This window comes from Oncorhynchus mykiss, chromosome 6, assembly GCF_057628025.1.
Source record: "Oncorhynchus mykiss isolate SJ-2025 chromosome 6, ASM5762802v1, whole genome shotgun sequence".
NCBI lineage: Eukaryota > Metazoa > Chordata > Actinopteri > Salmoniformes > Salmonidae > Oncorhynchus > Oncorhynchus mykiss.
The window spans coordinates 46,305,120-46,327,753 of record NC_143027.1 but is presented as its reverse complement, the minus strand read 5'-3'; the positions used below and the strand labels follow the sequence as shown (position 1 = coordinate 46,327,753).

The 22,634-nt window shown below is 43.3% G+C and overlaps 1 protein-coding gene across 5 annotated transcripts in view; it reads right to left on the bottom strand.

The window, feature by feature from the left end:
- The window catches only part of LOC110526042 (tight junction protein 2), a 126,399-nt gene that overhangs the window by 61,595 nt on the left and 42,170 nt on the right, over positions 1-22,634 (bottom strand). The window contains exon 1 of one of the 5 annotated variants that reach the window (XM_036980248.2): positions 19,619-20,006. The exons of the other annotated variants lie outside the window; for them this stretch is intronic. The gene's annotated coding sequence lies outside the window, so the exon portion shown is untranslated. Of the gene's footprint in view, positions 1-19,618; positions 20,007-22,634 lie in introns of those variants that run through there. 5 annotated transcript variants of the gene reach the window in all.

The following is a 22,634-nucleotide window of genomic DNA, read 5'->3' as shown; positions in this document are numbered from 1 at the left end:
AAGACATCAGCCTGCTGCATCTGAAGATATAGAGCTTCTTCTTCTCTGCTGTTTGAAGAAAAGTTAGTCTCTGAAAGTCTAACAGTTTATGTATTAATTGTATTTAACAGGGACAGTGCAAATGAATCAACAATCGCTAACCAGAAATAGAACAGTTGTTAGTTGATGCGAAACAAACGAACATATCTAAAGTATAGGCCAATCTACTGTACTTTGCTAAGTGATTAGGATATTACATGCTCATACCAACAAAACCCTTATCTACAGTGCATTCGGAAATTATTCAGACCACTTGTGTAAGGGCAGACGCCGGATAGGAGAAGCAGGTACGGGGAGTCAGACATTTATTCGGGAACAGACAAGGAAACAAGACAGGAACAGCGTCGGAACACGGACATGAGACAATTAATCCCGGAGCCGGGAACAGAGCTTGGGAACAGACAGATATAGGGAAGGTAATGACACAAGTAATTGAGTCCGTGAGTCCAATGATCGCTGATGTGTGTGATGGGGGGGAAGGCAGGTGTGCGTACTGATGGTGGCTTGAGTGCGTAATGCTGGGGATCCTGGCGCCCTCGAGTGCCAGGGGGAGGACGAGCGGGAGCAGGCGTGACACCTCGACTTTTCCCACATTTTGTTAAGTAACATCCTTATTCTAAAATATATTAAATACTTTTTTCATTCATCAATCTACACCAGGTATTCCCAAACTGGGGTATGTGCAATGCCGTCGGAGGTACGCCTAATAAAAATGTGGTTCACATTTTCAAACAGTAAATTTTTATTTTCCAACTGGGCTATACATTTGGGTGAGTTTTTTTTCCTTGCCTGAGTAGCCTCGTTTCACTGCCAAAAATAAAATGAAACCATTTAGTGTTCAGCAAAATAACACAGGGTCAAATAATTAACATCCAACTGTTAATCTCTCGCGGGAACCCTTGCGCAGACATTTAGAAACAAAACATGACAATTTGAAAAATAAGCCACAAGTTTTTTGAGCGAGACTAAAGACTACTTTCGAGTAGTAAGACATGTATAAAAAAACTATTAACAAGAAGGGGCTAGAAGCGTCTTATATGGTGAGCTAACGAGTGGCTAGGACAGGCAAGCCCCATACTATTGTGGAGTACTTAATTCTTACTGCTGCCGCAGATATGGCTTGGACAATTCTGGGGGAAAAGGCCCAAAAAACTATACAGACAATTACTTCATCAAACAACACTGTTTCACGACACATCAGTGACACGCCCAAGTGGCTCCCGACGCCACTTGGGCACAGCAGGATCCACCAGGAGGCTCTTGCTGCCAAGGGAATGTGTGACAGCTTGAAAGATGTTTTGGACACCACAGTGAAAAAGGTTAACTTTGTTAGTAAAGCAAGGCCACTGAACTCTCGTGTATTTTCTGCATTATGCAATGATATAGGCAGCGACCATGTAACACTTTTACAACATACAGAAGTGCGCTGGTTATCAAGGGGCAAAGTACTGACACGTTTTTTTTAAATTGAGAGACGAGCTTAACGTTTTCTTAACTGGCCATAATTTTCACTTGTCTGATGAAGAGTTTCTCGCACAACTGGATTCGTTATCCCTTTCATGCCCTGCCACCAGTCTACTTACCAATATCTGAACATGAGACCCTCATCGAAATTGCAACAAGCGGTTATGTGAAAATTGAATTTAAATCAGAAGCTACTGCCAGATTTCTGGATTGGGCTGCGCTCAGAGTTTCTTGCCTTGGCGAATCATGCTGTTTAGACACTGATGCCCTTTGCAACCACGTACCTATGAGAGTGGATTCTCGGCTCTCACTAGCATGAACAATACAGGCACAGACTGTTTGTGGAAAATTATTTAGGACTGAAAGTCTCTGCAATACAACCCAACATTGCAGAGTTATGTGCATCCTTTCAAGCACACCCTTCTCATTAACCTGTGGTGAGTTATTCACCATTTTTGATGAACAAATAAGGTTTTATGTAAGATGGCTAAATAAAGAGCAAAATTATTGTTATTCGTGCCCTGGTCCTATAAGAGCTCTTTGTCACTTCCCAAGAGCCGGGTTGTGACAAACTCACACTCATTCTTATGTTTATTAAATGTATCATGTAGTGTGTGTGGGGCAGGCTTACAATGATGGCAAAAAACAACATTTGAGTGTGCTGACCCTGGTGCTAGAGGGAGTACGCAGCTGGAGGTTGAATGTTTGAAGGGGTACGAGCCTATAAACAGTTTGGGAACCACTGCTCTACACACAATGCCACAATGAAAAAGAGAACAGTTTAAAAAATATGTATATATATAAAAATAACCTACCGTATTTACATAAGTATTCAGACCCTTTGCCATTAGATTTGAAATTGAGCTCCGGTGCATCCTGTTTCTACAACTTGATTGGAGTCCACTTGTAGTAAAATCAATTGAGTGGACATTATTTGGAAAGGCACACACCTGTCTATATAAGGTCCCTCAATTGACAGTGCATGTCAGAGCATAAACCAAGCCATGAGGTCGAAGGAATTGTCCTAGAGCTCCGATTCAGGATTGTGTCGAGGCACAGATCTGGGGAAGGGTACCAATCAATTTATGCTGCATTGAAGGTCCCCCCAAACTCAGTGGCATCAATCATTCTAAATGGAATAAGTTTGGAACCACCAATACTGTTCCTAGAGCTGGCAGAGTTCCTCTGTGGAAATGATAGAACCTTCCAGAAGAACAATCTCTGCAGCACTCCACCAATCAGGCCTTTATGGTAGATTGGTCAGACTGAAGCCACTCCTCAGTAAAAGGCACATGACAGTCCACTTGGAGTTTGCCAAAACAAACCAAAAGGACTCACAGACCATGAGAAACAAGATTATCTGGTCTGATGAAAACAAGATTGAACTCTTTGGCCTGAATGCCAAGTGTGACGTCTGGAGGATACCTGGCACCATACCTACAATGAAGCTTGGTGGTTGAAGCATCATGCTGTGGGGATGTTTTTAAGTGGCAGGGACTGGGAGAAAAGTCAGGATCGAGGCAAAGATGAACGGAGCAAAGTACAGAGATCCTTGATGAAAACCTGCTCCAAAGCGCTCACGATCTAAGACTGGGGTGATAATTCATGTTCCAACAGGACAACGACCCTAAGCACTCAGCCAAATCAACGCAGGAGTGGCTTCGGGACAAGTCTCTGAATGTCCTTGAGTGGCCCAGCCAGAGTCCCGACTTGAACCCGATCTAACATCTCTGTGCAGCGATGCTCCCCATCCAACCTGACAGAGCTTGAGAGGATCTGCAGTGAAGAATGGAAGAAACTCCCCAAATATAGGTGTGCCAAGCTTGTAGCGTCATACCCAAGAAGACTTGAGTCTGTTATCGCTGCCAAAAGTGCTTCAACAAAGTACTGTGTAAAGGGTCTGAATACTTATGTAAATACGATATCAGTTTTTATACATTTGCATACATTTCTTCAAACCTGTTTTTGCTTTGTCATTATGGGGTAGTCTATGTAGAATGATAAAGGCTGTAATGTAACTGTGGAAAATGTCAAGGGTTCTGAACACTTTCCAAATGCACTGTATATTGCACACCCATAACTTTTTAACTCTATCCTCGTCTCTGCCCCCAGGTGATAAGGGTAGGTAATAACACATATGCCACGCTGATCCTCAACACAGTGGCCCTTTAGGGGTGGATGCTCAGTCCCCTCCTGTAATCCCTGTTCACCCATGACTGCATGGCCAGGCACGACTCCAACACCATCATTAAGTTTGCCGATGACACAACAGAGGTAGGCCTGATCAACAACGACACAGCCTATAGGGAGGAGGTCAGAGACCTGGCCATGTGGTGCCAGGATAACAACCTCTCCCACAACGTGATCAAGACAAAGGAGATGATTGTGGACTACAGGACAAGGAGGACAGAACATGCCACCATTCTCATCGACAGGGCTGTAGTGGAGCCGGTTGATAGCTTCAAGTTCCTTGGTGTCCACATCACCAACAAACTATCATGGTACAAACACACCAAGACAGTCGTGAAGAGGGCACAACAAAGGAGACTGAAAAGATTTGGCAATTGGTCATCAGATCCTCAAACATTTCTACAGCTGCACCATCAAGAGCATACTGACTGGTTGCATCACTTCCTGGTATGGCAACTGCTCGGCCGGCCTCTGACCGCAAGGCACTACAGAGGGTAGCGCGTACGGCCCAGTACATCACTAGGGCCAAGCTTCCTGCCATCCAGGACCTCTATACCAGGCGAAGTCAAAGGAAGATCTTCCTCCCATTCTGCTAGCAAACGAGCAATCTTTGGACAATAAAAAAGATGACCTACGCGGAAGATTAAACTACCAACGGGACATTCAAAACTATAATATCTTATGCTTAATGGAGTCGTGGCTGAAGGACGACACTGTCAACATACAGCAGGTTGGTTATAAGCTGCACCGGCAGGATAGAACAGCGGCGTCTGGTAAGACAAGGGGAGGCAGACTATGTATTTTGGAAATAACAGCTGGTGAATGATATCTAAGGAAGTCTCGAGCTATTGCTCACCTGAGGTAGAGTATCTCATGATAAGCTGTAGACCACACCATCTACCTAAAGTGTTTTCATCTGTATTTTTTGTAGCTGTTTACATACCACCACAGTCAGAGGCTGGCACTAAGACAGCATTGAATGAGCTGTATTCCGCCATAAGCAAACAAGAAAACGCTCACCCAGAAGTGGCGCTCCTAGTAGCCAAGGACTTTAATGCAGGGATACTTAGAAACTTGGTAAAAACGGATTTATCAGCATGTTAAATGTGCAACCAGAGAGAAAAAACCCTGGACCACCTTTACTCCACACACCGAGACGCATAAAGCTCTCCCTCGCCCTCCATTTGGCAAATCTGACCATAATTATATCCTCCTGATTCCCGCTTACAAGCAACAATTAAAGCAGGAAGCACCAGTGACTAGATTAATAAGAAAGTGGTCAGATGAAGCAGATGCTAAGCTACAGGACTGTTTTGCTAGCACAGACTGGAATATGTTCCCGGATACCTCCGACGGCATTGAGGAGTACTAAACCCAACAAATAATAATTGTAAACCTCCACAAGTCTGGTTCATCCTTGGGAGCAATTTCCAAACGCCTGAAAGTACCACGTTCATCTGTACAAACAATAGTACGCAATAATAAACACCATGGGATCACGCAGCAGTCATACCGCTCAGGAAGGAGATGCGTTCTGTCTTCTAGAGCTGAACGTACTTTGGTGCGAAAAGTGAAAATTTATCCCAGAACAGCAGCAAAGGATCTTGTGAAGATGCTGGAGGAAACAGGTACAAAAGTATCTATATCCACATAACCTGAAAGGCCTCACAGCAAGGAAGAAGCCACTGCTCCAAAACCATCATAAAAAAGCCAGACTACGGTTTTCAACTGCACATGGGGACAAAGATATTACTTTTTGGAGAAATCCTGCTATGTCCTCCAACGAACCATCTGATGAAACAAAAATAGAACTGTTTGTCCATAATGAATATGGTTATGTTTGGAGTGGCCATCACAAAGCCCTGACCTCAATCCTATAGAAAATTTGTGGGCAGAACTGAAAAAGCGTGTGCGAGCAAGGAGGCCGAGAAACCTGACTCGGTTACACCAGCTCTGTCAGGAGGAATGGCACAAAATTCACCCAACTTATTGTAGGAAGCTTGTGGAAGGCTCCCCGAAACGTTTTACCCAAGTTAAACAATTTAAAGGCAATGCTACCAAATACTAATTGAGTGTATGTAAACTTCTGACTCACTGGGAATGAGATGAAAGAAATAAAAGCTGAAATAAATCTTTCTCTCTACTATTATTCTGACATTTCTTAAAATAAAGTGGTGATCCTAACTGACCTAAGACAGAGGATTTTTACTTGGATTAAATGTCAGGAATTGTGAAAAACTGAGTTTTTAAATGTATTTGGCTAAGGTGTATGTAAACATCCGAATTCAACTGTACATACCCCAACCAGAAGCCATGGATTACAGGCAACATTCGCACTGAGCTAAAGTGTAGAGTTACCACTTTCAAGGAGCGAGACTAACCCGGAAGCTTATAAGAAATCCTGCTATGTCCTCCAACGAACCATCAAACAGGCAAAGCATCAATACAGGACTAAGATCGAATCGTACTACACCGGCTCTGATGATCGTCGGATGTGGCAGGGCTTGCAAACCATTAGTCTACAAAAGGGAAGCACAGCCGAGAGCTGCCCAGTGACACGAGCCTACCAGACGAGCTAAACTACTTCTATGCTCGCTTCAAGGCAAATAACACTGAAACATGCATGAGAGCACCAGCTGTTTCGAAAGACTGTGATCACGCTATCCGCAGTCGATGTAAGACCTTTAAACAGGTCAACATTCACGAGACCGCAGGGTCAGACGGATTACCAGGACGTGTACTGGAAGCATGCGTTGACCAACTGGCAAGTGTCTTCTCTAACATTTTCAACCTCTCCCTGTCCGAGTCTGTAATACCAACATGTTTTAAGCAGACCACCATAGTGCTTGTGCCCAATAACAGTAAGGCAACCTGCCTAAATGACTACCGATCCGTAGCACTCACGTCTGTAGCCATGAAATGCTTTGAAAGGCTGGTTATAGCTCACAACACAATTATCCCAGACACCCTAGACCCACTCCAATTTGCATACTGCCCCAACAGATCCACCGATGATGCAATCTCTATTGCACTCCACACTGCCCTTTCCCACCTGGACAAAGGGAACACTTATGTGAGAACACTATTCATTGACTTCAGCTCAAGCGTTCAACACCATAGTTAATTTTGAGTCTCATAACAATGGGCCCGAATACTTATGTAAATAGGGTATTTCTGTTGTTAATTGTTTATAAATGTGCAATCATTTCTAAACCTTTTTTCGCTTTGTCATTATGGGTTATTGTGTGTAGATGGATTCATTTTTTTTCATCCTCATCAATTTTAGACTAAGGCTGTAACGTAACAATGTGGAAAGAGCCAAGGGGTCTGAATACTTTTCGAATGCACTGTATACAGAAACACTATACAGTTTCTCTTCCCCGACTAATAGAGGTAAGCCTCTGTGGGAAGAGACTACACTTTACATAACAGAATTGCCATAAACTGACAGGGAATAAAATGTGTAATCACCTTTATAGTACACAGTAAAATGAGCAGTGTTCTTGAGTTGAAATGACCATTGAATAACTTCCCAAATCCCAAACTGTAGCTTGGATATGGAGATGAATATATGTATTTTCCTTACATAATCCTATTCTACTGTGAGGGGCTTGGAGTGACCACGTGAATTGGCCTTGTCTATATGGGTCTGATAGCTGTGGTTAATCCACTATTGTTCAGTCTAAATTGGGACCACTACTAAGCAGGCACTTTAACCAGTCAGCCCAGACAGGTTCCAAGGATCCCTATCCTTAAAAGCTGTGAGTAAGTTGGAACTTCTTGATTGTGGCATCTCATGTCTTATTGAAAGTCCTTCTTTCCTGCTCCTCTGTTGTAAATATTTCAGACATCATCTTTCCCTCATTAATAAAGAATGTGTCCAACAGCATTTGAGAGCAGGAAGCAGAGCAGAGCTGGGATAGGACTAGACTAGTATAATAGTTAACAGAACAGAGATGTGGAACAGAAGGTGGGGGGAAATGAACTATATTCTGTTAATCCGACCAATTGAACATATGCAGTGGTACTTAATGAATATGATGTCAGTTCGTTTGTCATCGGAGACATTCTCATCAATGATAAGATGACAAACTCTACACATCAGAGTTATCGGATTCACATGGAATTGTTGTTCAATTTGAAATTATTCGTGATGGGATGAAATGTGATGTTAGCTTCTAAAATGTGAGATTTGGGTTGAGTGAATTAGGCCTGACTCAGTGGCCCGCCCACGTGAAGAGACATAGTTTACAACCTATGAAACACACCCCTTTTCTCCATTCCTATATACGACGGTCCGATGTCAGAATGGTTCAGATAATAACTACAGAACGCTGCCAACATCAGCGTGAGCTTTGGTTGCGAATGGTATGAACTTTTAACTATTATTCACTACAGAAGTGATACCTCCTAGCAGTTGAGTTAGCAACCACAGCTGCAAACGAGGGTTAGGAAGGAACAGACAGAGTATCCCGTCTATCACACAACGACGTTACTACAACGTATTCATTTGACCACCAGAGGCATTCTTCAAAGAAACTCGGTTTGGCAACACGGCCTTCCATCTACCACCAACCTATTGAAGCGTAGCTCAGAGTAAATATTTATTGCATTTTCCTTTTCCAAATGGGCGGTAATTTAGAATGCATAAAATACTGTATTTACGATAGCACAGCTTCGCCCTTTGTTCCTCAGTCTTCCCGCTCTGTCACTCAAACCCAGCCCTTTTCTGTTCCACCCGCAAGGGACCTTTTCCTTTGTGACGTCATTTGTAATCAAGTTATGATTAATTATGTGTATGTGTAATTCTGTGTGATTAATTAGGTATTTAGTAAATAAATAATTAAACCCAATTTTGTATTGCTGATTCAACTTGTTAGCCAGGGTTCGTGAAGATAACCAAGAATGTACAACTTTGATGACTGAATTAAGGTGACGATTAATATTGACTGCTATTGATGTAAAATATTACTAGGTCTTTAAAATTAAGAGTTTATTCGGAAGATAACAGCTCTATAAATATTATTTTGTGGTGCCCCGACTCTTGAGTTAATTATATTTACATGATTAGCTCAATCAGGTAATATTAATTACGGATCAATTATTTTATAGAATAGCATGTCATATCACTTAATCCGGCATAGCCAAAGACACGACATTATCAATGAGTAAGACATGAGTAATACCCCCCGAAATGATCAAAGTCACCCACAGACCCCACTATAATCCCAACCGAACAACTAGCATACAGTATCAGTTCACTGTGTCTGACAAGTCGTATGGAGCTGCGACTTGGATTATTGCTTCTTCTTACTATGTAATCCCCCTGTTCAGGGAAATTAGCCATTGAAGTCAATTGCCTTAATTCCCATACAACCATGTGAAAGTACTGTGTGTGTACCTTCAATAAAAATTAAACATTACCCCCTCCATTTTTCACCTACAGTGGGGCAAAAAAGTATTTAGTCAGCCACCAATTGTGCAAGTTCTCCCACTTAAAAAGATGAGGCCTGGAATTTTCATCATAGGTACACAACTATGACAGACAAAATGAGAAAGAAATCCAGAAAATCACATTGTAGGATTTTTAATGAATTTATTTGCAAATTAAAATCCCAGTGGCAAGATGTGCCAAGCTTATCCCAAGAGACTTGCAGCTGTAATTGCTCCAAAAGGTGGCTCTACAAAGTATTGACTTTGGGAATAGTTATGCACACTCAAGTTCAGTTTTTTTGTCTTATTTCTGGTTTGTTTCACAATAAAAAAATATTTGCATCTTCAAAGTAGTAGGCATGATGTGTAAATCAAATGATACAACCCCCCCAAAAAATATACACTGCTCAAAATAAATAAAGGGAACACTAAAATAACACATCATAGATCTGAATGAATGAAATATTCTTATTAAATATTTTTTTCTTTACATAGTTGAATGTGCTGACAACAAAATCACACAAAAATTATCAATGGATATCAAATTTATCAACCCATTTAGGTCTGGATTTGGAGTCACACTCAAAATTAAAGTGGAAAACCACACTAAAGGCAGATCCAACTTTAATGTAATGTCCTTAAAACAAGTCAAAATGAGGCTCAGTAGTGTGTGTGGCCTCCACGTGCCTGTATGACCTCCCTACAACGCCTGGGCATGCTCCTGATGAGGTGGCGGATGGTCTCTTGAGGGATCTCCTCCCAGACCTGGACTAAAGCATCCGCCAACTCCTGGACAGTCTGTGTGCAACTATGGATGGAGGAGACATGATGTCCCAGATGTGCTCAATTGGATTCAGGTCTGGGGAACGGGCGGGCCAGTCCATAGCATCAATGCCTTCCTCTTGCAGGAAGTGCTGACACACTCCAGCCACATGAGGTCTAGCATTGTCTTGCATTAGGAGGAACCCAGGGCCAACCGCACCAGCATATGGTCTCACAAGGGGTCTGTGGATCTCATCTCGGTACCTAATGGCAGTCAGGCTACCTCTGGCGAGCACATGGAGGGCTGTGCGGCCCCCCAAAGAAATGCCACCCCACACCATAACTGACCCACTGCCAAACCAGTCATGCTGGAGGATGTTGCAGGCAGCAGAACGTTCTCCACGGCGTCTCCAGACTGTCAAGTCTGTCACATGTGCTCAGTAGGAACCTGCTTTCATCTGTGAAGAGCACAGGGCGCCAGTGGCGAATTTGCCAATCTTGGTGTTCTCTGGCAAATGCCAAACGTCCTGCACGGTGTTGGGCTGTAAAGCACAACCCCCCACCTGTGGACGTCGGGCCCTCACACCACCCTCATGGAGTCTGTTTCTGACCGTTTGAGCAGACACATGCACATTTGTGGCCTGCTGGAGGTCATTTTGCAGGGCTCTGGCAGTGCTCCTCCTGCTCCTCCTTGCACAAAGGCGGAGGTAGCGGTCCTGCTGCTGGGTTGTTGCCCTCCTACGGCCTCCTCCACGTCTCCTGATGTACTGGCCTGTCTCCTGGTAGCGCCTCCATGCTCTGGACACTATGCTGACAGACACAGCAAACCTTCTTGCCACAGCTCGCATTGATGTGCCATCCTGGATGAGCTGCACTACCTGAGCCACTTGTGTGGGTTGTAGACTCCGTCTCATGCTACCACTAGAGTGAAAGCACCGCAAGCATTCAAAAGTGACCAAAACATCAGCCAGGAAGCATAGGAACTGAGAAGTGGTCTGTGGTCCCCACCTGCAGAACCACTCCTTTATTGGGGGTGTCTTGCTAATTGCCTATAATTTCCACCTGCTGTCTATTCCATTTGCACAACAGCATGTGAAATGTATTGTCAATCAGTGTTGCTTCCTAAGTGGACAGTTTGATTTCACAGAAGTGTGATTGACTTGGAGTTACATTGTGTTGTTTAAGTGTTCCCTTTATTTTTTTGAGTAGTGTATTTTAATTCCAGTTTCTAAGGCAACAAAATAGGAAAAATGCCAAGGGGGGGTTCATATTTTTGCAAGCCACTGTAGGTAGGTAGGTAGGTGTGTCATGTTGGATGTGGTCGGAGTTCACTGGACCAGTCTGTGAGTCCTGTATTTGCCTTAACCTGTGACAAGGGACACATCCTACGACTGGGTCAATGCATTCCATGCTGCTATACCCATAGATATATGCTAGTGCTCAGAAAAATAAGACTTATTGTCTGATATGTTTATTGCATAAGGAATACCAGCAAACTGATTTAGTCTAAAACGTCTGACAAGGTTTTGAACATTGACTTGATATTTCAGTATGCCCAAGAGTTATACTTGACTTCTGAGATTCTAACACATCTCTTGGACTGTTCTAGTGGTTGAAAGCTCCTCTCTGTTCGTTCCTCACCATTAGCACCATGCTATCCCTGTGCTTCTGTGATAATACCAAAACACTGATTTATTCTCGTGTTTGACACAGTTTTGACCACTGCAACGTCTTTGAATCGACTTGACAGCTCCTCCCAGTTCATCTCACAACACAGTCTCTGCCTCCCAAACATTGTCGGTTACCCAAATGACACTCTATCCCTTTTATAGTGCACTACTTTTGACCAGAGCCCATAGGGCTGCAACATCTGCCAGGCCAGCCCCAGAGTGAAGCCAGTTTGAAGGGGTGAAGAGAAGAGAGGAGTATCTGAAGTGGAGAGATCAGGCCATAGTGGACATGACAGATGTAGCCCACCCCCTGATTACAGCAGGGAGGAGATCTATAGCACTGGATAGATGTCCATGGAGGGACTGATCTATAGAGAAGATATTTATACTGGAGAGGGAGGGGAGGGAGCAGGGAAGGAGGGGCGTAGAGGCAGTGAGGGACTAGTGGGGAGATAAGGAGAAGTAGAAGAGGTGTTAAAGGTAAGATTTGAGAATGTGGAAGTGGAGCGATGGTGGATAGGGAAGCAGAGACGAGGGCAGATATAGCTGACCCATGTCCTAACACTCGTATCTCTCCTTCCACATCGATTCATGAGACTGACGTGGCCTGAAACCAGCTCACACTGAACACTCCCAATATTGTGACAGTGAGAGGTCACTGTAGAGACTGATTACTCTGGACAGCGGCAGTGTGTGTGTGTGTGTGTGTGTGTGTGTGTGTGTGTGCATATGTTTAATTCTCATCCATCTCCTGCACAGTAAACAGCAGCAGTCCCACATTCCACCTATAATACCAGCCTGCCTAATAATACCAGTTAGCGCTCTCATAATGCTTAAGATTACAACAATATATCTTCAACATCAAATAGAGATGACACACACACTACAGCAAGCTGGAACGGCTGAGTGTCAGTTCAGAAAGAAGATGCGATGTATACGATTTTAAAGGATCCTGACCAATTATGCTATTTTGTGTATTTTTTTGCTACATAATGTTTCCGCCATTGTTTCCTATGACCGAAAATAGCTTCTGGACATCAGAACAGCTATCACTCGTCTCGACTTGGATGAGGACTTCTACTTCAATGAGTCGGAGGCGAAAGACATACTGATTATCCTGGACGAGGCAAAAATCCTAGACACTCGAAAGTGGAGGAGACGGCGCACGGGATAACTGACGAGACCACATCGGAGAGTGGATATATCGCCTCTACCCTATTGGCGAAAGTACAAACACTGGATGAGCTCCGTTGGAGACTATATTATCAACGTTGTCTAAAGAACTGTAACACCCTCTCCGAGTCGTGGCTGAACAAGGATATGGTAAATGTAAATCGGGCAGATTTTTCGACACATCGGCAGGAGAGAACAGTGGCTTAGGGGAAGCTCAGGGGAGGTGGTGTGTCTCTGTTAACAACAACTGGTGCACAATCTCTAATATTGAGGAAGTCTCGAGGTTCTGCTCCCCTGAGTTAGAATACCTCATAAGCTGTAGACCATACTATTTACCAAGAGTTTTCATCTATATTTTTCGTACTGTAGCTGTCTATTTACCACCACAAACCGGTGCTGGCACTAAGACCACACTCAACAAGCTGTATAAGGCCATAAACGAATAAGAAAATGTTGATCCAGATGCGGTGCTCCAGGTGGCCAGTGACTTTAATACAGGAAAACAAATGTATTTGACAGAATTTCTACCAGTGTCACCCGTGCAACTATAAGCGACAAACTCTAGACCACCTTTACTCCAAACACAGAGAGGCATACAAAGCTCTCCCTCGCCCTCCATTTGGCAAATCTGACCATAACTCTATCCTTCTGATTCCTGCTTACAAGCAAAAACTCAAAAACAGGAAATAACAGTGACTAGCGGTTGCTAAGCTACAGGACTGTTTCGCTAGGACAGACTGAAATATGTTCCGGGATTCATTCGATGGCATTGGGGAGTTTACCACATTAGTCACAAGCTTCATAAATAAGTGCATAGACAACATCATCCCACAGTGACTGTATGTACATATCCCAATCAGAATCCATGGATTACAGGCAACATCGGCACTGAGCTAAATTTGTTTGATTTATTTCACCTTTATTTAACCAGGTAGGCCAGTTGAGAACATGTTCTCATTTACAACTGCGACCTGGCCAAGATAGAGCAAAGCAGTGCGACACAAACAACACAGAGTTACACATGGAATAAACAAACATACAGTCAATAACACAATAGAAAAGTATATATACAGTGTGTGCAAATGAGGTAAGATAAGGGAGGTAAGGCAATAAATAGGCCATAGTGGCAAAGTAATTAAAATGTTTACATTGGAGTGATATGTGCAGATGAGGATGTGCAAGTAGAAATAAAGGTGTGTAAAAGAGCAAAAAACAAATATGGGGATGAGGTAGGTAGTTGGTTGGATGGGCTATTTACAGATGGGCTGTGCAGCGATCGGTAAGCTGCTCTGACAGCTGACGCTTAAAGTTAGTGAGGGAGATATAAATCTCCAACTTCAGTGATTTTTGCTATTCGTTCCAGTCATTGGCAGCAAAGAACTGGGTTGAAAGGCGGCCAAATGCTAAGGCTGCCGCTTTCAAGTTGTGGGACACTAATCCGGACGCTTATAATAAATCCCGCTATGCCCTCCAACGAACCATCAAACAGGCAAAGCGTCAATACAAGACCAATATCAAATCCTACTATATCAGCTCTGATGCTGATGTTGTAGTCCTTGCAAACTGTCTCGGATTACAAAGGGATACCCAGCCGGGAGCTGTCCAGTGACACTAGCCTATCAAATTAGTTAAATACCTTCTATGCTCGCTTCGAGGCAAGCAACACTGAACCATGCATGATAGCACCAGCTGTTCCGGACAACTGTGTGATTACCCTTTCCGTAGCAGATGTGAGCAAGACCTTCAAAACAGGTTAACATTCACAAGGCCGAAGGGCCAAACGTATTACCAGGATGCGCACTCAGCGCATGCGCTGACTAGCTGGCAAGTGTTTTCACTGACATTTTCAACCTCTCCCTGACCCAGTCTGTAATACTAACATGTTTCAAGCAGGCCACCATAGTCCTTGTGGCCAAGAATGCCAAGGTAACCAGTCTAAATGACTATCACCCGGTAGCACTCATATCTGTAGCCATGAAATGCTTTGAAACGCTAGTCATGGCTCATATCAACACCATCGTCCCAGAAAACCTGGACCCACTCCAATTCGCATACCGCCCCAAAATATCCACCGATGATGCAATCTCTATTGCACTCCACACAGCCCTTTCCCACCTGGACAAAAGGAATACCTATGTGAGAATGCTGTTCATTGACTAAAGCACAACACCATAGTGCGCTCCAAGCTCATCACTAAACTAAGGACCCTGGGATTAAACACCTTCCTCTGCAACTGGATCCTGGAATTCCTGACGGGCCACCCGCAGGTGGTGAGGGTAAGGAACAACACATCCCCCACACTGACCCTCAACACGGGGGCCCCTCCTGTATTCCCTGTTTACCACGCATAACTCCAACATCATTAAGTTTTCTGATGACACGACGGTGGAAGGCCTGATGAGACAACCTACAGGGAAGGAGGTCAGTGACCTGGCAGTGTGTACAACAACCTCGTCAGCAACACAAAGGAGCTAATAGGAAACATACTTTTGTTATATTTAATTTTTTGGACCGTCCTTCTACCCCCCCACCCAGCAACTCCACTCCTACTTGTCTCCAATTCCACATCCCAACCCACCTATCTTTGCTGGCCACCCTCTTCAGATTTCTATGCACAATATATCTTTCAACTATACTGTGATGTTTAACATACAATTTCTATCTAATCAAATAGAATCCACAGATTGCGAGTTTGAAGATAAATACCTTTACTAAGAGTATTAGTAATTGACTGACCTGGTCTCTCCAGATCTCCTAACAGTACTATTTCTAGGGTCAATTTTAGATCAAAGTTATACCTTTTCAGACATTCCTGAGCCTGAGACAAAAAACAGGCTACCTACCTGTGGGCAATACCAAAATATATGGTCTATTGATTCTGTATCTTCACAACAACATCTGCAGCACTTCGATGATTTGTACACCCCAAATATTCAACATTTTGTTGGTGGTAAGAATTCTATATAATCCTTTTAGCTGAAAAGCACAAAGTCTTGAATATGGCATCATTTTATATATCAACTCATACACCCTGTACCATGTAATCGGTACATCAAAAATCTCTTCCCCAACTATTTTGCCATCTGTATGGTACAGCAGTCAACATCCTGGTCCTCAATTGAAACTGGTATACTTTCCTATTTATTCATTTTTATTCCACCGGCAGTTTTGATCCTTTAAATATTGGGCATACAGACCAGTTCCCTGCCTCCTCCCTCTGCCACCTCCATTTTTGGGGTAATGCTGTAATCAATTGGTTGTAATCTTCGATTGAGCAGACCTTCCCATACAATTCTGATAACTCCATGAAAGACATAACTCTGCCATTCAAATGCACAATATCATTTAAAAACAAAATACCCTTTTCAAACCCTTTCCCATCAATACAGGTATTTTATCAACCAGCACATTTGAGTTCAGCAATAATATTTGTTCTATCCAAAATGTTGTAAAAAATGTGGAGGGCTCCGCGTTGATATGATTGGTTGATGGTAGGTGGGGGCGGGAGATCCTGTATAAACACAAACTCACTTCCTTGACAACAGCTCTGCGCTGCTCCGCAAAGTGCAAGAAGTATGAATGCCTTGACTTCTGCAGAAGCCGTATCACCGTAAATGTTGCATCGCCAACGTAGACATCGAATTGACCATGCAGCGCCTTTAAGCCATAAGACTGCTAAATAGTTAACCAATAGCTACCCAGACTTCATTGACCCTTTTTGCACTAACTCTTTTGACTCCTCACATATGCTTACTGTTTATTATCTATCCTGTTACCTAGTCACTTTATCCCTACCTATATGTACATATCTACCTCAATTACCTCGTACACCTGCATATCCACTCGTACTGCTACCCCGTGTATATAGCCAAGTTATCGTTACTCATTGTGTTTATATTCCTTGTGTTATTATTTTTATATTATTTTTAAAAAATTGTGTGGCCTACGACTTTGCGGCTGAGCCATTGTTGCTCCTAGATGTTTCTACTTCACAATAACAGCACTTAGTTGACCAGGGCAACTCTAGCTGGGCAGAAATTTGATAAACTGACTTGTTGCAAAGGTTGCATCCTATGATGGTGCCATGTTGAAAGTCACTGAACTCTTCAGTAAGGCCATCCTGCTGCCAATGTTTGCCTAACGATTTTATATACCTGTCAGCAACAGGTGTGGCTGAAACAGCTTAGTCCACTATTGAAGGTGTTCACATACCGAATTAACTGTATATACAAAAGTAAGTATTCAGACCTCTTGACTTTTTACACATTGTTATGTCACAGCCTTATTCTAAAAGGTATTACAATTATTTCCCCCCCTCAATCTACACACAATATCCCATAATTACAAAGCAAAAACAGGCTTTCAGAAATTTTTGCACATTTATTACAAATTTAAAACAGAAATACCTTATTTACATAAGTATTCAGACCCTTTGCTATGAGACTTGAGCTGAGGTACATTCTGTTTCCATTGATCATCCTTGAGCTGTTTCTACAACTTGATTGGAGTCCACCTGTGGTAAATTCAATTGATTTGGAAAGGCACACACCTGTCTTTATAAGGTCCCACAGTTGACAGTCAATGTCAGAGGAAAAACCAAGCCATGAGGTCAAAGGAATTGTCCATAGAGCTCCGAGACAGGATTGTGTTGAGGCACAGATCTGGGGAAGCGTAACAAAGGTCCCCAAGAACACAGTGGCCTCCATCATTCTTACATTTAATTAGTGTGGAACCACCAGCTTCCTAGAGCTGTCCGGCTGGCCAAACTGAGCAATCAGGGGAGAAGGGCCTTGGTCAGGGAGGTGATCAAGATCTCGATGGTCACTCCGACCTCCAGAGTTCCTGTGTGGAGATGGGATAACCTTCCAGAAGGAGAACCATCTCTGCAGCACTCCAACAAATCGGCATTTATGGTAGAGGGGCCAGACAGAGGCCACTCCTCAGTAAAAGGCACATGACAGCCTGCTTGGAGTTTGACAAAAGGCACGTAAAGACTCTCAGACCATGATCATCAAGATTCTCTGGTCTGATGAAAGCAAGATTGAACTCTTTGGCCTGAATGCAAAGCTTCACGCCTGGAGGAAACCTGGTACCATCCCTACGGTGAAGAATGTTGGTGGCAGCATCATACTGTGGGGATGTTTTTCAGCGGCAGGGACTGGGAGACTAGTCAGGATCGAGGGAAAGAGTGACCAAGCCAGAGCCCGGACTTGAACCCAATCAAACTTCTCTGGAGAGATTGCAGCGACGCTCCCCATCCAACCCAACAGAGCTTGAGAGGATCTGCAGAGAAGAATGGGAGAAACTCCCCAAATACAGGTGTGCCAAGCTTGTAGCGTCATACTCAAGAAGATTCTAGGATGTAATCGCTGCCAAAGGTGCTTCAACAAAGTACTGAGTAAAGGGTCTGAATACGGCAGATTTTTTTTGTTGTTGCAATTATGTTAGCACAGCTGAAAACTGTTGTTCTGATTTAAAGAAGCAATAAAACTGGCCTTCTTTAGACTAGAGCATCAGCATTTGTGGGTTCGATTACAGGCTCAAAAAGGCCAGAAAAGGACTAACAACTTTCTTCTGAAATTCGTCAGTCTATTCTTGTTCGGAAAAATGAATGCCATTCCATGCGAGAAATTGCCAAGAAATGAAGATCATCGATACAACACTGTGTACTAATCCCTTCACAGAACAGCGCAAACTGTCTCTAACCAGAATAGAAAGAGGAGTGGGAGGCCCTCGGTGCACAACTGAGCAAGAGGACAAGTACATTACTGTCTAGTTTGAGAAACAGACGCCTCACAAGTCCTCAACTGGCAGCTTCATTAAAAGAACACAGACACTGGACAGAGGAAGATTGGGGAAAAAAGTGTTATGGACAGACGAACATTCGTGAGACGCAGAAAAAATAAACATGCTGGAGGAGTGCTTGACGCCATCTTTCAAGCATTTTGGAGGCAATGTGATGATCTGGAGGTCCATTGGTGATAAAGTGGGAGATTTGTACAGGGTAAAAGGGATCTTGAAGGAGGAAGGCTATCACTCCATTTTGCAACGCCATGCCCTGTGGACGGCGCTTAATTGGAGCCAATTTCCTCCTACACCGGGACAATGACCCAAAGCACAGCTCCAAACTATGCAATAACTATTTAGGGAAGAAGCAGTCAGCTGTTATTCTGTCTATAATGGAGTGGCCAGCACAGTCACCGGATCTCAACCCCAATTGAGCTGTTGTGGAAGCAGCTTGACTGTGGTACAGTACGTAAGAAGTGCCCATCAAGCCAATCCAACTTGTGGGAGGTGCTTCAGGAAGCATGGTGTGAAATCTCTTCAGATTACAAATTGACAACTAGAATGTCAAAGGTCTGCAAGGCTGTAATTGCTGCAAATGGAGGATTCTTTGACGAAAGCATAGTTTGAAGGACACAATTATTATATATAACCTTGTCAACGTCGTGACTATATTTCCTATTCATTTTGCAACTCATTTCATGTAAAACAAGGACATTTCTTAGTGACCCCAAACTTTTGAACAGTAGTGTATGTAAATGTGATATAAATATTTCATTTATTTAATACATTTGCAAAAATGTCTAAACCAGTTTTTGCTTTGTCATTATGGGGTATTGTGTACAGATTGAGGGAAAAACATCAATTTTAGAATAAGGTTGTAACGTAACAAAATGTGGAAAAAGTTCAATGGGTCTTAATACTTTCAGAATGCACTGTTTAGTGTATCAGTAGAGTGTTTATAGGATAATTGAGGACAATCAGCGGCAGGAACACAAGGCTGCCATAGATCAAAGGCCACCATAAATCTATCCTTATCCAGTACACGGCTATAACACATGTATAATGCAGCACACAACAATCATGAATGAATAACAACTCACCAGTCCCCAGGTTAACCGTGTAGACTGGAATTAACCACACAGTCAGAGGTTAGGGAGAAAAACAAGTTGTTTTTCCCTGATGAATAACGTCACTAGAACATTGTTTTCTGATGTGAATCGCGGCTCCAGATACCTACTGCTGCTCCAGACAACTGCTAAAGGAGAATGAAATTAGAACTGGTTTAAAAGCTACACAGCAGCGGTTCCTCGGCCACACAGCACAGCAGTGGTCTTAAGTTTCAGACAGACATGTTGCTTCTCTGTGAGGGAGTGGAGCTGGGATCAAGGGGTCTCTCTGGTGTCTGTGGTGAACAAGAGGAGTGGGACTGAGCTGATTCTGAGGAGGATTGTGATGTGTGTGTGTGTGTGTGTGTGTGTGTGTGTGTGTGTGTGTGTGTGTGTGTGTGTGTGTGTGTGTGTGTTCGTGCGCTCGCTGGCAGCAAGGGAACGGAGCAGAGCAAAGGGAGTGGCGTTATTTTTAGTGCATTCCCTCCCAGGGATACCCAGCCGTTTGGGCCCGTTGGCTTGTCTGTCTGCTGGAGGCTTCTGTTACTGTAGCTACTCTTGGGCCTGCCCTGATCAGATACACAAAGAGCGAGCTTGAACGAGGCACAAGGAGATGAAGACTTCATGCTTCAAATAGTAATATGGAAAAGTACAGTTACATTCAAACAGGCTATTTAAACATGATTTAACCAAGCATAATTCCCCACCTCCGTGTCCCATTATAAGTTACTGAGAATTTCCTACATAGCAATTAAGGAAACTTCCCCTTTTATATAGAATAGACAGATGCAGTGATTTAAACATTTCCCAACACTACCCTCATCTACATAACCATTAGGTGGTGGCCTTGGCACAATAGGACACAAAACATGAATGGAAAGTATTTATTTCCCATGATTTAGTTGTGGTGTATCTGGGGTCGTGACAGTGGCTCATGGTCCTACTGTATGTTAACTTTCCCCCTGGATACTGGGACTACGACTGTTATGACACTGTGGTTACAGCTGCCATCTTAGCTCATTACCAACTGTGCCCACCTCGTCTCCTCCTATGGAAATACCCCTTTACACTTGTGAAATGGGTCAGGCCTTCATTTTCTTAACAGAGTGAATCAGACAATGAACAGAAGAAAAAAAAGATATATATATATAGATGCCACAAAAGGAGCTTGTTTTTCCACCCATGCTGCTCTACTGTATATGTGGGAGAGAGGTCCCACTGTGTTATTTATTTATTTATTTAACTAGGCAGTTAAGAACAAATCCTTATTTACAATGATGGCCTAGGAACAGTGGGTTAACTGCCTTGTTCAGGGGCAGAATGACACATTTTTACCTTGTCAGCTCGGTGATTCGATCTAGCAACCTTTCAGTTACTGGCCCAACGCTCTAACCACTAGGCTACCTGCCACCCCCTGATTTCTCTTTTATTCTAATGATTGTTTACACAAAAACATGCCAATGTTGTCTTTACTAATCAGTCTGCTCTTCGTGGTCTTATCATCACTACCCAGCAGATTGGCACGCACAGCTCAACAACACGTGACATGGTGTGTGTCTCCTACAGCACCACCACCCATTATTACAACACACACACAAACTGCATTACATACATTCTGATTACATGCTGTACAAACAAAGAGTTGCACTATCTTCTAAATACACAGCTCCATCCAATCTGTGGTCTTTTTGACATCACAAACACAACATTTTTGTTTCCTTAACAAAGCATTATAATGCAAACACACAAAAATTCCATATCCTCCACAAACAGTGACATCACAAATACCCAGAATTATTTCCTCTCCAAGAACATTGTGAAAAAAAGAGAAATATCCTCGAATAACAAATCGGCACCTACAAAAACAGAATTCCATGTTCTCCACATACAGTACATTGTGACAACACAAACAGAGCTCTGTGCATTGTGATAACATCAAAGACAGAGCCCTTGCACTGTGAGAAGACAGAAACATTCAGGCAGTCCAAGTGCCAGTCTGCTATAGTCGAGGGCAGAATGGGTTCTGTGACCATCTACAGATCTGATGTTTACTGTTAACGTACCTCTCTCCAGTTCACAGGCAGGACTGACCGGTCCGCTCACTGTCTGAATTTACACTGACCTCCTGTCACAAACACACAACTAGGGATGCAAACATTTTTTTTGTAGGAATAGGGATTTCCTTCTTTATTCCCTCCTGATTCCAGGAATCATCCAATGGGTATTTTTGGAAAAACAGGGAAGTTATTGAAAGTTCCCAGAATTTTGCAAACCTACACACTAGCAAAGATCCACAATAACACTAACACTTTATCGGAGGGGAAATTATGAACTTTTAAGCCCACGTACAGTGCATTCTGAAAGTATTCAGACCCCTTGACTTTTTCCACACATTGTTACGCAATCTACACACAATAACCCATAACGACAAAGCAAAAACATATATATTTTTTTTAAATAAATACAAAATATCACATTTACATAAGTATTCAGACCCTTGACTCAGTACTTTGTTGAATACACCTGTATTTTTGGAGTTTCTCCAATTCTTCCCTGCAGATCATCTCAAGAGCTCTCAGCTTGGATGGGAAGGGGTCGCTACACAGCCATTTTCAGGTCTCTCCAGAGATGCTCGATCAGGTCTGGGCTCTGGCTGGGCCACTCAAGGACATTCAGAGACATGTCCGGAAGCCACTCCTGCGTTGTCTTGGCTGTATGCTTAGGGTCGCTGTCCTGTTGGAAGATGAACCGTCGCCCCAGTCGGAGGTCCTGAGCGCTCTGGAGCAGGTTTTCATCAAGGATCTCTGTACTTTGCTCCATTCATCTGTCCCTCGATCCTGACTAATCTCCCAATCCCTGCTGAAAAACATCCCCACGGTATGATGCTGCAGCCACCATGCTTCACCGTAGGGATGGTGCCAGGTTTTCTCCAGACGTGACGCTCGGCATTCAGGCCAAAGAGTTCAATCTTGGTTTCATCAGACCAGAGAATCTTGTTTCTCATGGTCAG